At 46.2% G+C, this 12,406-nt stretch overlaps 1 protein-coding gene across 3 annotated transcripts in view; it reads left to right on the top strand.

Moving 5' to 3' along the window:
* The first annotated feature begins 680 nt into the window (after positions 1 to 680).
* PPP2R3A (protein phosphatase 2 regulatory subunit B''alpha) overlaps positions 681 to 12,406 on the top strand; it is a 56,405-nt gene continuing 44,679 nt past the window's right edge. The window contains exon 1 of one of the 3 annotated variants that reach the window (XM_066194145.1): positions 681 to 757. The gene's annotated coding sequence lies outside the window, so the exon portion shown is untranslated. Of the gene's footprint in view, positions 758 to 2,222; positions 2,294 to 3,214; positions 3,298 to 12,406 lie in introns of those variants that run through there. The other 2 variants (XM_066194146.1, XM_066194144.1) reach the window with 2 other exon arrangements.

The raw sequence follows: 12,406 nt of genomic DNA, 5'->3' as shown, positions 1-12,406 counted from the left end.
AGACGGGGTGGGAAATCGGGTATCTCCCCTTCTCCTTGCCGACCGACAGGCTCCTCGTTGGAGAGCACTGATTTCCAGCTTTGGCACGGCAGTGGACAGGATTGCAGGGTAGCCTTGTATTGTCACGAAGTAAAACCGCTCCAGACTTTTTCCACTTCAAACCTGGTTTAGAGGTTTTTTAAGTCTTGGGATTGAACACAATTGCAAGGACATAGTTAAGCATTAACTTGCTACTACTTCCCCTGTAATCATGGAACCAAGTAGACATTCCTGTTCCCCCATGGTAACAAGCATTACATAATGGCCTCTCTTTTTGATACTAAGAAAATATGAGTGTTGTCTCCTACATTTCATAATTTCACAGTGTTGCATTACTCTGTGTACTTTGGGGCTCATCCAAGCCCAGCTGAAGTGAAGGGGAAAATTCCTCTGGCTTCCAAACCCCACAAGTCTCCAAGGGGAAAGCACACACGGGAGCACTTTGGGTGCACTTGGCTCTTTCACTAACTTTGCTTAGATCTACCTGGAGTAGTGCAAGAGCTCATCAGTCCAGCAGCTCTCCTGGGAAAGCTTTCCAGCTCTCTGGCGAAGAACAGCAACCTCCTGCATTTGCCACCTCTCAGACTTCCTGAAAGGAGGGGAGTGAGAGACAGAAAAGGTCCATGAATCTCTGGAAGATACCACCTTACCAGGGTACACCATCTCGAGGGACTTCCTGAGACACCTGCCCACACAAATTCACCCACAGCCAGGCAAGGTAAACTGATACTGTAATTGTATTTCCTGAGTTTGTTGGCTCGGGCTCATTTCTTATATTCCATGTGCCACTTATCCCAAGTGAACTGGTGCACAATAGTCTATAAAGCTGGGCTTCTTTTATGTCATAGTATTTTAGTATTTGTACACTACTCATGATGCGTCTCAGTATCCGTAATTAAACTCAGTGTTCGCTGAACTAAACTGCTCTGACCTTTCCAGAGCACAAAGGGAATCAACCATGCTGCTGTTTACAGGGTAAGTGGCAGCAAGTTAATGCTTAACTATGTTATTGTAATTTTGTTCAGTCCTTCAAGACTATTTGAAAACCCATTTGACGGCAGCACAGCGCATGACTGACTCATGTTTGGCCTTGGATTGGGTTTTGCAGTCATAGTCTCTTGCCCCAGTTGCCTGTGCATGTCTCGTGCCTGAATGTCAGTCCTACAGCAAAAGACCAAGTGTACATCCTGTCCTGCATGAATGGCCAAGGAACTGTGAGGCCAAGGAGGGAAAAGTCCTAACAAACAAACTCAGGTCAGTAGATTGCTTGGGTAGGAGATATTTGCCCTTTTGGATGTTGCCTGCCTGCACTGACCAGAAAGTAATGTTCTCTTCCTGAGTTGACTATGGTAGTTTAGTACCATGAAAGTAGTTTTCCTCTGCAAAGAAATGAAGAATAAAAGGCATCTGAAGGGGCTGTGGATGTCAGAGTTGCTTCCCTCATCTCTGAGAATGGAATGGGAAGAGCTTTTTGAAGACTTTTCTGTCAAGTACCTCCTAGTGTTTTTAGAGTATACTTACAGGTTTCTAGCATGATTTACACATTACTAAAATGAAGAGGAACAGCAAAAGGAAGGCATCTGTATTTGACTTTTGGGGAGGGATAGAATGGCTGAGAAGGGAGGTACAAGGAGAAGTGCTGGGAGACAGTGTTTGTGAGGGAGAAGGTGATAGACTGGAGTGCAAGAGACAAATCTAATGTGTTCCAGCTGAGATTTTGAGCTGCCTCTGTAGGCTGTGAGGGCATGTGAGGTGGCAGGTTGGCATGTGTGTGCAACTGAAGGGAGGGGCTGCTGCAACCAGACAAGACTAAAGCTCCGTTAGGAAAAGGCCCCACGAGGCTAGCCTGAAAATCACATGGCTTACCTGCAGCTGTGTCCAGGTGTCTTTGGGCATCTCCTTCCCTAGATCGTGTCTGATGATTGCAACATGATCTGCAGTGCAGCAACACAGCTGCCAACGCAGGGCCTGTTCCAGGCTGAGGTGCTGCAGCTGCCTCCCTGTTCCAGCTGCACCAACAGGGCTCTTTCCCTCTTAATTTGTACCTTCTGCCAGAGGACACTGCTTTGCCAGAGGGCACTACTGATGGCCTGCAGCCAATGAGGGCTGGAAGCTGTCTGGAGAAAGAGATGAAGCAACCCTCAGTAAATCTGCAGATGGCACCAGGCTGGTTGGGAGTGTTGATCTGCTCAAGGGCAGGAAGGCTCTGCAGGGAGCCCTGGAGAGACTCGATCAAAGGGCCGAGGACAGCAGGGTGAGGTTCTGTAAGGTCAGGTTCAACATCCTGCACTTGGGTCACAGCAACCTTCTGCAGCTCCAGCCTCGGGCAGGGGTGGCTTGAGAGCTGCTCAGCAGGAAGGGCCCCTTGGGTGCTGGTCAACAGGAGCTGGATGTGAGGCAGCAGTGTGGCCAAGAAGGCCAGTGGTCTCCTGGCCTGTATCGAGAGCATTATAGCCAGTAGGACTGGGGAAGTCATTCCTCCCCTTACTCTGCATTGGTGAGGCTGCACTGCATTCAGTTCTGGGCCCTTCACCTCTACAGGGACATTGAAGGGTTGCAGAATATCCAGAAAAGGGCAACAAGGCTCGGGAAGGGTCTAGAAAATATGTCCCGTGAGGAACAGGTAAGGGAGCTGGGTTTGTTTAGCTTGGAGAAGTCTCCGGGGGACCTCATCGCTCTGCACAACTCCCTGACAGGAGGCTCTAGTGAGGTGGGGCCGGTCCCTGCCGTGCCTGCAAGTGAGACGACAGGAGGAAATGGCCCTAAAGGCAAGACAGGGGAGATTCAGATTAGCTGTTAGAAGAAAAAGAATTTCACTGTTTGAGCGGCCAGGTAGGTGACGAGTAAGGAGGTGACCGTGGAGGTGTACAAGAGGCGTCTGGATCTGGCGCTGGTTGATGCGGTTTAGGCGTTACAGTGGCAGTGCTGGCTGCATGGTCGGGCTGGATGATCTCGGAGGTCTCTTCCAACCTTGACGATTCTGTGATTCCATAAGGGCGTCGGTGGCGTTCCTGAGGGGAAAACAAACGCCGCCGTCCGCGGTGGTCGGAGAGCCGCAGGCGGGGCTGAGGCGCGGACCGGCCGTGAGGCGGCCCGGGGGCTCTGTGGGGCGGGACCCGCCTCCGCCCGCCGCCCCCCCGGCCCGCGGCGCTGGGCGGGCCCGGCCGTGCGGAAGGGGCGGCCGGGACGGGCGGCGGAGCGCGCCCGGCGGCGGGAGCGGCGCTGGGCATGGGACGGGACGGGGCGCTGCCCCGGCGGGTACGTGCGGGCGGGCGGCGGGGCCCGGGGCCGGGGCTCGCCCCGTGTGGGGCAGCGGGTCGGTCCCGCGGGGGCCGGCGGCGGGGGCCCGGGGCGGTGTGTGTGGATGAGGAGCCGGCGCGGGGGTCCCGGTGTGGGCTCTGGCGCGGTGGTGGAGGGTCTGGCGGGGGGCGCTGAGGGCGGTGGGGCCGGCGGTGCCGGGCACACGCGGGAGGCGATGCTCGCCCCGCACGCATTGGAGCACCGGCGCTCCGTGGTGTCCCGGGCCGGGGCTGTGAGCTGTCCCCGGAGAGTTGTCCCCAGGGGTAAGGCGCAGCAGGTTCTGAGCACAGCGTGTTCCCAGCCCGGGCTGGCCCGCAGGTGTTGACTGTTGAGAGCCGGAGGTTAACTCCAGTGAGGGGTCCTTAAGCTGCTCTTTTTCTATGACCACTTGCCCCAGTACCCTGGGTAGCTGGACCTTCCATTATTTTCACTGCAGCTGTGAATGAATACGTGGTCGGGAAAGCAGTGTTTAAGTTTTTTTCCCGATGTATTTCTTCATGAGAAAGAAAGGGAACAGCTTTGGCTATACCAGACTCCTTGGTTCACGGGCAGATGAATTCGAGATTAAGTTGAGCATAAACTTGTGAAACTGAGTTTGAATAAGGAGTGGAATGATTTATGAAGGAGGTGTTCCTGCCGGAGTAATTCTCTCTGCAGGTCATCAGACTGCGTTGGTATCAAGTAATGTAAATATTTTTAAGCCTGGAACTAATTACATTACCTCTGTTTTTCCTGTTGAAGAAGGAAACCCTGGGAGGTGTGCTGTTCTATGCTCCCATCTTTGCAGAAATGCAGGCTAGGGTAGGATTCCAGAGGCAGATAGTCCCCCAGACTGTTTGCTATTGAAGTGCTGCTTGCATGGCAGGGCACGTTTTTCTTGGTGGTGGTCTCATGGCTTTAGCTCGCGTGGTGTGATGCCTGCTTCAGGAAATAACTCTTCCACAAATTTACTTAACCATTTCTTTCAGTCATCCTCTCTCTTGATTATTTTTTGTCAGTCTCTCAAGCTTGGCAGGTTTCTCTCTCAGGTTGTGTAGGGGGAGGTTATTTTAGTGAGAACTTTGAGGAGGTTGTCAGTACTGTTAGACTTTGTTATGTAAAATTATGTGTTTAATGTCTGCCGGATTCTGAGAAACTGAAGAATGAGACAGTGGTGGGTTGTTTGGGTTTTCTCCGAGTATTTATATATCTGGAAAGGGTAACACTGTGTATCAGTTGCAACTGATTTATATGTGCCTGAAAGTGAAGAGAAAAGTCGAAGTTCCCTGGTGGCACATAGCCAGTTTCTATTACCTAGACCTTTGCAACCAGTGTCGTGTCTTATTATTTTGTACTTGTAATTTGCACAGAGGTGCAATGTTAAAGGTAGCTGTGGGCAAAGCTCCTCAAATTACAGCTGACTGATTTGTGAATGCCAAACACTGCAGAGATTTTTTGGTAAAGCACCTATTTCATTTCCTTCAGCTGCAACCTGTGGAGCAGGTGATGAGTAATGTGGCTCAGGCAGTTCAAAAAACTCTGTGGTGGAGCCCTACTGGCTGACACTCATTGCTGGTAGCCCTGGAGGTATAAATATGATGCTGCATGGTGGAATTTGTTTTCCCTTTTTTTTTGATGGGTGGGGTGAGTGTTGGCTGGTGGTTTTTTTAGTAAGGACCGTTCTCCATAGAGAACTTCTCTGCCCTTGAATTACACAGAAAACCTGACTTGAAGTAACTGTGAACTTGGCATGTCCTGGTGCAGGACAGAGTTTGCTTTGCCTTCGTTATGTAAATGTCTTCCAATACTGATTTGACTTAAATGAGTGCATGTTCTTCTTCCCTGTGAGAGCAGGCTTTCTCCTGTTACACTGAACTTTTCTGAAGGTTCAGTTAGAGCTTAGATCCTGTGCTCCAATTCTGTCAGAAACGGGACAGCGAAGTAGAACTGTGGGAGGAGGGGAATTTTCTCATCCATAATTAACGTAGTTGAGTGCTGTCATAAAGATGTTTTCTTGTGTGTTCTGGGACAAGATTTTTCCAGCAGAAATCACTGTTGTATTTCCTCTGCTGCTTATGTCTCTGGGTCTGGTTTGTGGAATTTCTGAGCTAGGACTGCCAGGGCAGTTGTGACTAAGCAGGTGCTTTGCTGTGACCATATGAAACACTCCCTAAAGTCACATACTCTGGAAAATCAGGGCTTGAGCACCAAAACCAGATTTATTCTCTTTGCAGAGTAAAATGAGGATAATACTGGAAAATATTATCAATGTTAGTAATTAAAAGTGTTAACAATTAATCAGTGTTCGATTAGCATCCAAATACTCTGTTGATGGAGAAATGAATAATTCTAACTGCAGAATAGTGTATAGGTAGGATGCAGGAGGCAATACCTGAGGTCATACATGTAAAACAAGCTAGTTAAAAATTACTTCATTTTAATGAATATGCGGCTTCACGAATGTGAACACGGCTGTCCCCTTAAAGTGAGGGTATCTTTGCATTTACCTGTTTTTTTGCTTGGTTTTTTTTCCTGTGTGTATTGCTCCTCTTTTTAATCTGCTTCTATTAAAATACACGGGAAAAAGAGAGAAATTAATGAAAGTTCTCTTTGCTTTGTTGTTGTCTTGTAAATCTCCCTGGGTTAATAAATACACAGGAGAAATGATTTCCTCAATCTTACCGGGACGTCAGGTAAAAACACCTTTAGTTTTCCTTGGTAGAGGATGAGGGCAGAAAAGTTATGCTCCCTTAGATTGTGCATTGCTTTGAGCACACTGCTCTGTGCCTCTGGGGTGGCTTATCGAAGGCACAGGCACAAAAATCTGTAGCAGTGCCAGGCTTGTTGAATGCCAGGACATGCTGCACCTTTTGGTGTAATTTGTTGCATTTCGACAGCTGCTGCTGTTCGCAGTGCGAGATGGAGGCTGGCAGGAACGGGCTTGTGGAAGGTATGGCTGGTGGGAATGACAGCTCTTGGCTCCTGGAGCTGTGCCTCAGAGGAGAGGGTGGGAGTGCAGCACCAGAGCCAGAGCTTTTCTGTGTCACTGTGCTCGTTGCTGACCCATGGAATAGCTGTAGTGCTCCAGCTGGGGCCAGATATGGGCTGGGAGCTGAGCCTGCCCTGGAGACACGGGCTGTCACCTTAGACAAAGGGAATTTTGCCCAAAATTTTGAATGCCTGAGGGCTTAAGTGTCTCCAATGCAATACATGTAAGACCTGAAGAAGTTAGATATGTCAGCAATGAGAAATGCATGAGCTCTGAATAGATGGGCAATAAATGAAAGCAATTGTTTTGTTTTAGTTGTTACTAAATTAGAAGTGTATTTATTCTGCAGACCACTAGCAGATGGCTACTCTGCTGCAGGAGAAATTTAACTTCCAAGTAAGTTTCCAAAAATGGTTTCAGGGAATCTGTAAATTGTAACCTCAGTGTCAGCAAAAGTTAATGACCAAGGGAATGCTGTCTTGGACACAGATCTTCCTTTGTTATTTTAACACTTAAATAAAATCACTTTAATTTCTATAAAGTGAATGGATACTCTTAATACTGAATTAACATTCCAGGAACAATAAATTTATCTTGCTAATATGAAATTATCTCTTTCCATATACGGTTATAAACAGCCAGGAGACACATTACTTAATCAAGCAGGCTTTCTGACCTCTGCCCTGAGCCTTGCTAATTATGTGCTTTTGAAGTTTGTTCACCTCCAGTGTTTTACTGGTTGGTCACCTTATTTTCTGTCAGTGTGTCAGAGCTCAGGCGATAATTCTTGTTTCTTGTGCCTTGCTGGACTTCAGCATGTTTTTGAATGTGTTTGAGTCCTGCTAAGTGAGCCAGATTGGTGGTTGTACACAGACGTGGGGCTGGAGCAATAATTAGTTGGCAAAGTATTTTGTGTAACGGGTTGGCTCTACGTGGAAAAATCGTGTGAGCTTTTACTCTCTTGCTGTCTCATCTGTCTAACTGGAAACCAGTCTCATGGGGCACAGATTCCTGTCTGGTCAGTTTTAGTTCCAAGACTGTGCAAACGGAAAGTTGAAGAAAGGTGTTTCAGAAAAGCTGAAAAGGGTGACATCTTTCCTGGTACTGTTAACTCTTCTCCTTCCCAGCTGACACCCCCAGTGACAAGCTTGCATGGCCCATGCACTGGTGCTCTCCAGCAGTTTCTGGTATGCTCGTGTTCAGGGACTCTGCTGGTGTTTGTGAAGGGGACAGAGGCACTGGAGTATTAGATAACCCTGTCACTTAACCTGGAGGAGTTACGCTGAATAATACTGCATTCACTAACTGCAAGTCAGTATTTTAAAACAATTGATTATGGTCTACTGCCAGGTTTATTTTTAAAAATCAGTGCAGAGTGTTATTATTGATACTAGCCCACGTCTTTTTTGAGTGGTGGGCTTGCCTTACATTGCTGTAAATGTGCAGAGGTTGTATTTAAGTTAGTGTTGGGGGATTATTTTTCTTTAGGGTAAATGCACCAAAACAGATTTCTCAGTGTAAAGACTGACTTGTCTGAATGCACAGTGACTGCAGAGCAGTGTTAATGGTCCTGCCACGGACAGTGAGGCTCAAGGTCATGTCTCCTTGGAGGCCTGCCTTGATAAGTGTTCCCATTGCAGTGATCTCCGTGGGTCACTGCAGGAATGCTGAAGCCCAGCTACAGCTGGTAAAGTTCGATGGTCTGGAGCTCTTCTACAAGAAGGCATGAGAGACAAACAAGCAAACATTCTGCTGTGTCTGGATTTTCAGAGAGAGATCAACAAAGGACTTTGTTAATGCTCCTTGAAGGAAGTGAACCGCCGTGGAGCAGCAGTGTAGCTCTCTCAGTAATTAATACCTGGTTAAGGCGTAGGAAGGACTGTCAGCTTTTCTAGGGAAGAGTCATCACTCTTCACTCCCGGGGGGATCTGCGTTAAGGCTTGTGTTGTTGACCCAAGTTATAAATGGCCTGGGAGAGAGGCTGAGTAATGAAGTGACAGTATATACTGAAAATCACAGAATTAGGGTAGCAGAAGCTGGTTGCAGTTGCAGAAGGTTCTCACAGTACTTGGTTGTAGGTACTTGATACCAGCAGATGTAAACTAATGTGCACAAGGCATAAACAACTCCCTGTGCCTGTGCAGTGAGGAGCTCATGAGAATCTGTGCCATTCAAGAAAGTGATCTTTTAAGTAATGCAGATAAGGCTCTGTGAAACTCGCTCAGCGGCAGTCAAAAACAACAAAAAAAGGCAAATAGAAATCACATCTCTAGGAAAAGAAGAGGGAGCAAACCAACATGCCATGGTGAAAATCCATTTTGATTTTGTGTAATGAGTAAAATACCCTCCCAAAGTTAGGGGCAGACATTCTCCCTTCTCCAAAGAGTTGTAGTTAATATTACAGAAAAGCAAATGACTGAAGAGCTTTTGTAAAAAGAGTAACCAAATAAATTGGAACTTAGCCTGCAAAATATATGTTTGGAAGTAGGAAGGATAAGAGGAAGGATGATGATAGAAATCTGCAGCCATGGGAATATCCCTGTTTATTTTGCCACCCCAGCACAGCAAGAATTAAAGGGTGCAAAGTGGCAGCCATGTAAAAGGTGGTAACTTTTGACAGAGGAGGTAGAAAAACATGTCCCCTTGACTCCCCCGAGCCTTTCTGGGTCCATGACATCCTTTGATGAGACATGTCCCATGCATGTGCTTGTTTTACCCTGCTTGTTGTGGCACTGACCTCCTAGTTCTTGTGCTGAGGAGTAGGTGAGCAGTCAGACCCTATCTGCTCTTTCCATGACATTTATGACTTTGGAGATTTTTATACTTCTCTGAAGTCACCTCTCTTCCTATCTGAAGTGCCTGGTCCTGCTCCATCATTCCTCGCAGAATAGCTGTTGAAGACCTCTGGATCATTATTGCTGCCCATCTCTGAACCTTTTTTTCTGAGGCCACATGGAAATATTGGTCTCTAAAAGGGCTGAGCACCTTCCTCTTGAACGGAGTGTTCTCTCAGTGGATCTCTGAGCATTTTACAAAGGACAATAGTATCTTTATTTCCTCTTGGAAGACAAGTAGGAAGAAGGACAGAGTGAGTTAACCCAGGTGGTTATGAGAGCAGACACTTGAGAATGCATTATCTGAAAGCAGTGAGGCTGGAAAGGGGAAAACTATGTAGGGATAATAGTGATTTTTGAAAGGCAGCTCAAAAATTAATTTCTGCCTGTGGTTCTCATCTTTCCTGAATACTCTGCCCTTTTTGGGTTCCTGTGACTTAAAGTGTGTAATTGAACCAGAAAAGCTTATGAGAGGGGCAGTGGGAATGCTTAGGGGTGCAAAGTGGCTTCTGCACTAGAACTGTGTAAACTAAGAGAAAGGAAAGAGAAGGCAGAGGGATGACATGGAGTTCTGTAAACTTGGGAATGCTGTGGACAGTGTGCATGGAGGTGCAGTGTTTGTGCAGTGTCTCAGTACAAGATCTTGGCACACTGAAACTGGTGAGTGACAGGATTGAAAGGGGTGGTGGGTGGTAGAATGTCTTGTCAAAAGATGCTCAGGATGCAAACAATTTCTGTTGAATCCAGGGGTGCTCAAGCACACAGGAGAGAAGTCCTCTGAAGGTTAGTAAGTACGCACAAACCACATCCAGCTTCACAGTTCTCATGAACTAGGAGCAGTTGGAGGCCAGGAGAATACTCTTAGGAAACACCACATGTCTTTCTAATACTGCTCCTTGAGCACTGGCATTTAACCACTATTGGAGACAGAAATGGTTCTTCCCGTGTTCTTGTGCAATCCTGAAGGGTGGGATTCATCGAATATAACTCATCATCTCAAAACTAGATTGTTAAACTCAGTGGGGTGATGTTTCTTTTTGACGTGCTTCCCTCTTATCTGCATTGCCTACAGACAGCACCGAACACTTCGTGGCTGTGTAGGTGAGATGAATCCCACCTCTGCCATGTTTTTGTAAGAACAATAGCAAGTTACAGAAAGAACTCAGACAAAGATTTATAGCAGTGACTCTGAAGACATCTCAGACTCTCTGGCACTCCTGGAAAATGCAAAGAGGTGATTTGATTATACTATGTTAGTACTTGTGGGTGAGGAAATTGGTCTTCCTGAAAGCTCTCTTAATTTAGCATAAGAAAGTGGGATAGCTGTTTGTGGAACGTGATGTTGAACATACTTCAATGGGAAATGATGACCCTTTTTCTAGAATGTGTGTAATTAAATATTGAAGCACTTGAGACTCTGAGGAAGTGTCCTCTGGTTCAAATAGAAGTGCTTACTTTGAGTAGGTCAGATCCTCTAACCGGGGTTATGAGGCAAGTTGAGATTTGTAGCCATCGCAGTTTGTTGCAGTTTCTAAAACATGAAATAGCTTGGAGCTATTAGAAATAGCTGTTAGAAATAAAGATTCTAAAGGTTCTGGATGCTGTGCCAGTGTCAGTAGTATAAGCCCCTGTAATCTCCAAACTGTGTGGGTGCAATTGTGAGTGGTTTCTTCTGTTGTCTCTGAAATGTGTGCATGTGCATCAAATTTCTGCTGGTCCTGAGATCTGAAAAGCTGCACTTCCCACCTAAGTCCTACATCCAAAGTAATTCTGTTGCCATTAAGCACATCAAAATATTATAAGGTGTAAATACGTAAGAAATACAGGACAAAGGAACAGTACAGATTTTTTTTCTTCCAAACTTCTTCAGTAGAGGAAGAAAAGTTACTGGTTTTAGTCTCCTGTTCCTTTTTGAGAAGTAATAACTTGTGCAAGTGATGGCAAGTTGTTGATCAGTCCTTTTGTGATGGGATCCAAAATAATTTATTAAGTGTCTGGTTGTAAAATTTCCACTTAATTCAGCAGAACTGGATTTGTTACAAAATAATTCTTCAAAAGAAATCATTACTTTGTTGTTTGCCTGCTTTTTTCTTCTGTAATCCATATAGCTTGGTCCCAAATCTGCTTTGCTCTGTAAATTCTAAACAAAACCCAGTCATTTTTAAATAAGAAGCTACAGTTACATGCTGCTTTTTGGTACCACAGGCCCTTCTAAGGGGGTAAGACCTGACACCTGATTACACAGGTATGGTGATACACCTGAAGCTATACTGCTGACTGTCCAAATAACAGACCTGTTGTTCTGTCTTTGTTTTCTTTTGCAAGAGTACCAAACTGCAGGGTTGGTCCTACCACACCTTCCACTAGAAATAAGCAGTTCCACAGTGATGCTCAGGCCATGTCCTGGTGCAGGAAGGCTGGCTTACTCAATACTGTGTTATGATGGTTTCTAACTCATGTTGGTAGGGCTGCAGACAAGGGTTCAAGAAGACTTTTGGGGAGTTAGAGACTTTCAGAGCTATTGGAGCCCTGTCCTGTAGCCTTCTAGACCTCAGTTTGCAAGGGCTGGCTGACAGTCCCAATCTGAAGTTTGTCATTGTTCAGTTATTTAACTTCTGCATAATCTTTGCATGAATAGAATTTCTTGTGTGTCTTGTGGAATAACCTTTTATATAATTAGTATCTGCAATAATTTTTTCCTTTGGAAAGTAATTCATGTCATCTTGCAGAGATAGGACAGACATAAAGCATTATTCTGCAGTCACACAAGAAGCACTATTCATTCACAGTTTGTGTTGTGAAGCCAGTCCTGTATCCCTGGGGCTGGGTTGGTTTCGTGGCAGCAGTCCTAATTACAGAATCTTTCTGCAGTATTTCTGAACTGGGGGCTGCTCTAGAGTCAAACTGGAATGAAGTTGCAGCCTGGAAAGTGCCAAGTAGGAAAGTTTCTTGGTGCATTTGATCTTTTCATTCTAGTCATAAATAGCAGGTTTTAGTCACCCACCAAGAGTCACAGCTGAAGCTCAACTTGAGGCTGCATTCCCAGATCTGAAAAGAGGGATACTCCTCTCTTAGGCTTTGTCCTGACTATGGCGTGATGTGTCATGTTCAACAGATCACACTCAAAGCTGCAAGCTGAGCATGTCCTACCTTGGGCAAGGCAGTGGGAAAGAAGAGAAATTTCCACTCTGTATCTGTAAGGATTTGTGCTGCTGCAGTCCTTGAATAACCTGAGCATGTTTCTGCAGACAGTGATAATAAAACA

The sequence above is a fragment of the Chamaea fasciata genome, unplaced genomic scaffold (genome assembly GCF_029207755.1).
Source record: "Chamaea fasciata isolate MVZ Bird 193981 ecotype frontalis unplaced genomic scaffold, bChaFas1.0.hap1 SCAF_11, whole genome shotgun sequence".
Classification (NCBI taxonomy): domain Eukaryota; kingdom Metazoa; phylum Chordata; class Aves; order Passeriformes; family Sylviidae; genus Chamaea; species Chamaea fasciata.
The sequence above is the reverse complement of the archived record's forward strand: the minus strand, read 5'-3'. Positions and strand labels throughout refer to the sequence as shown.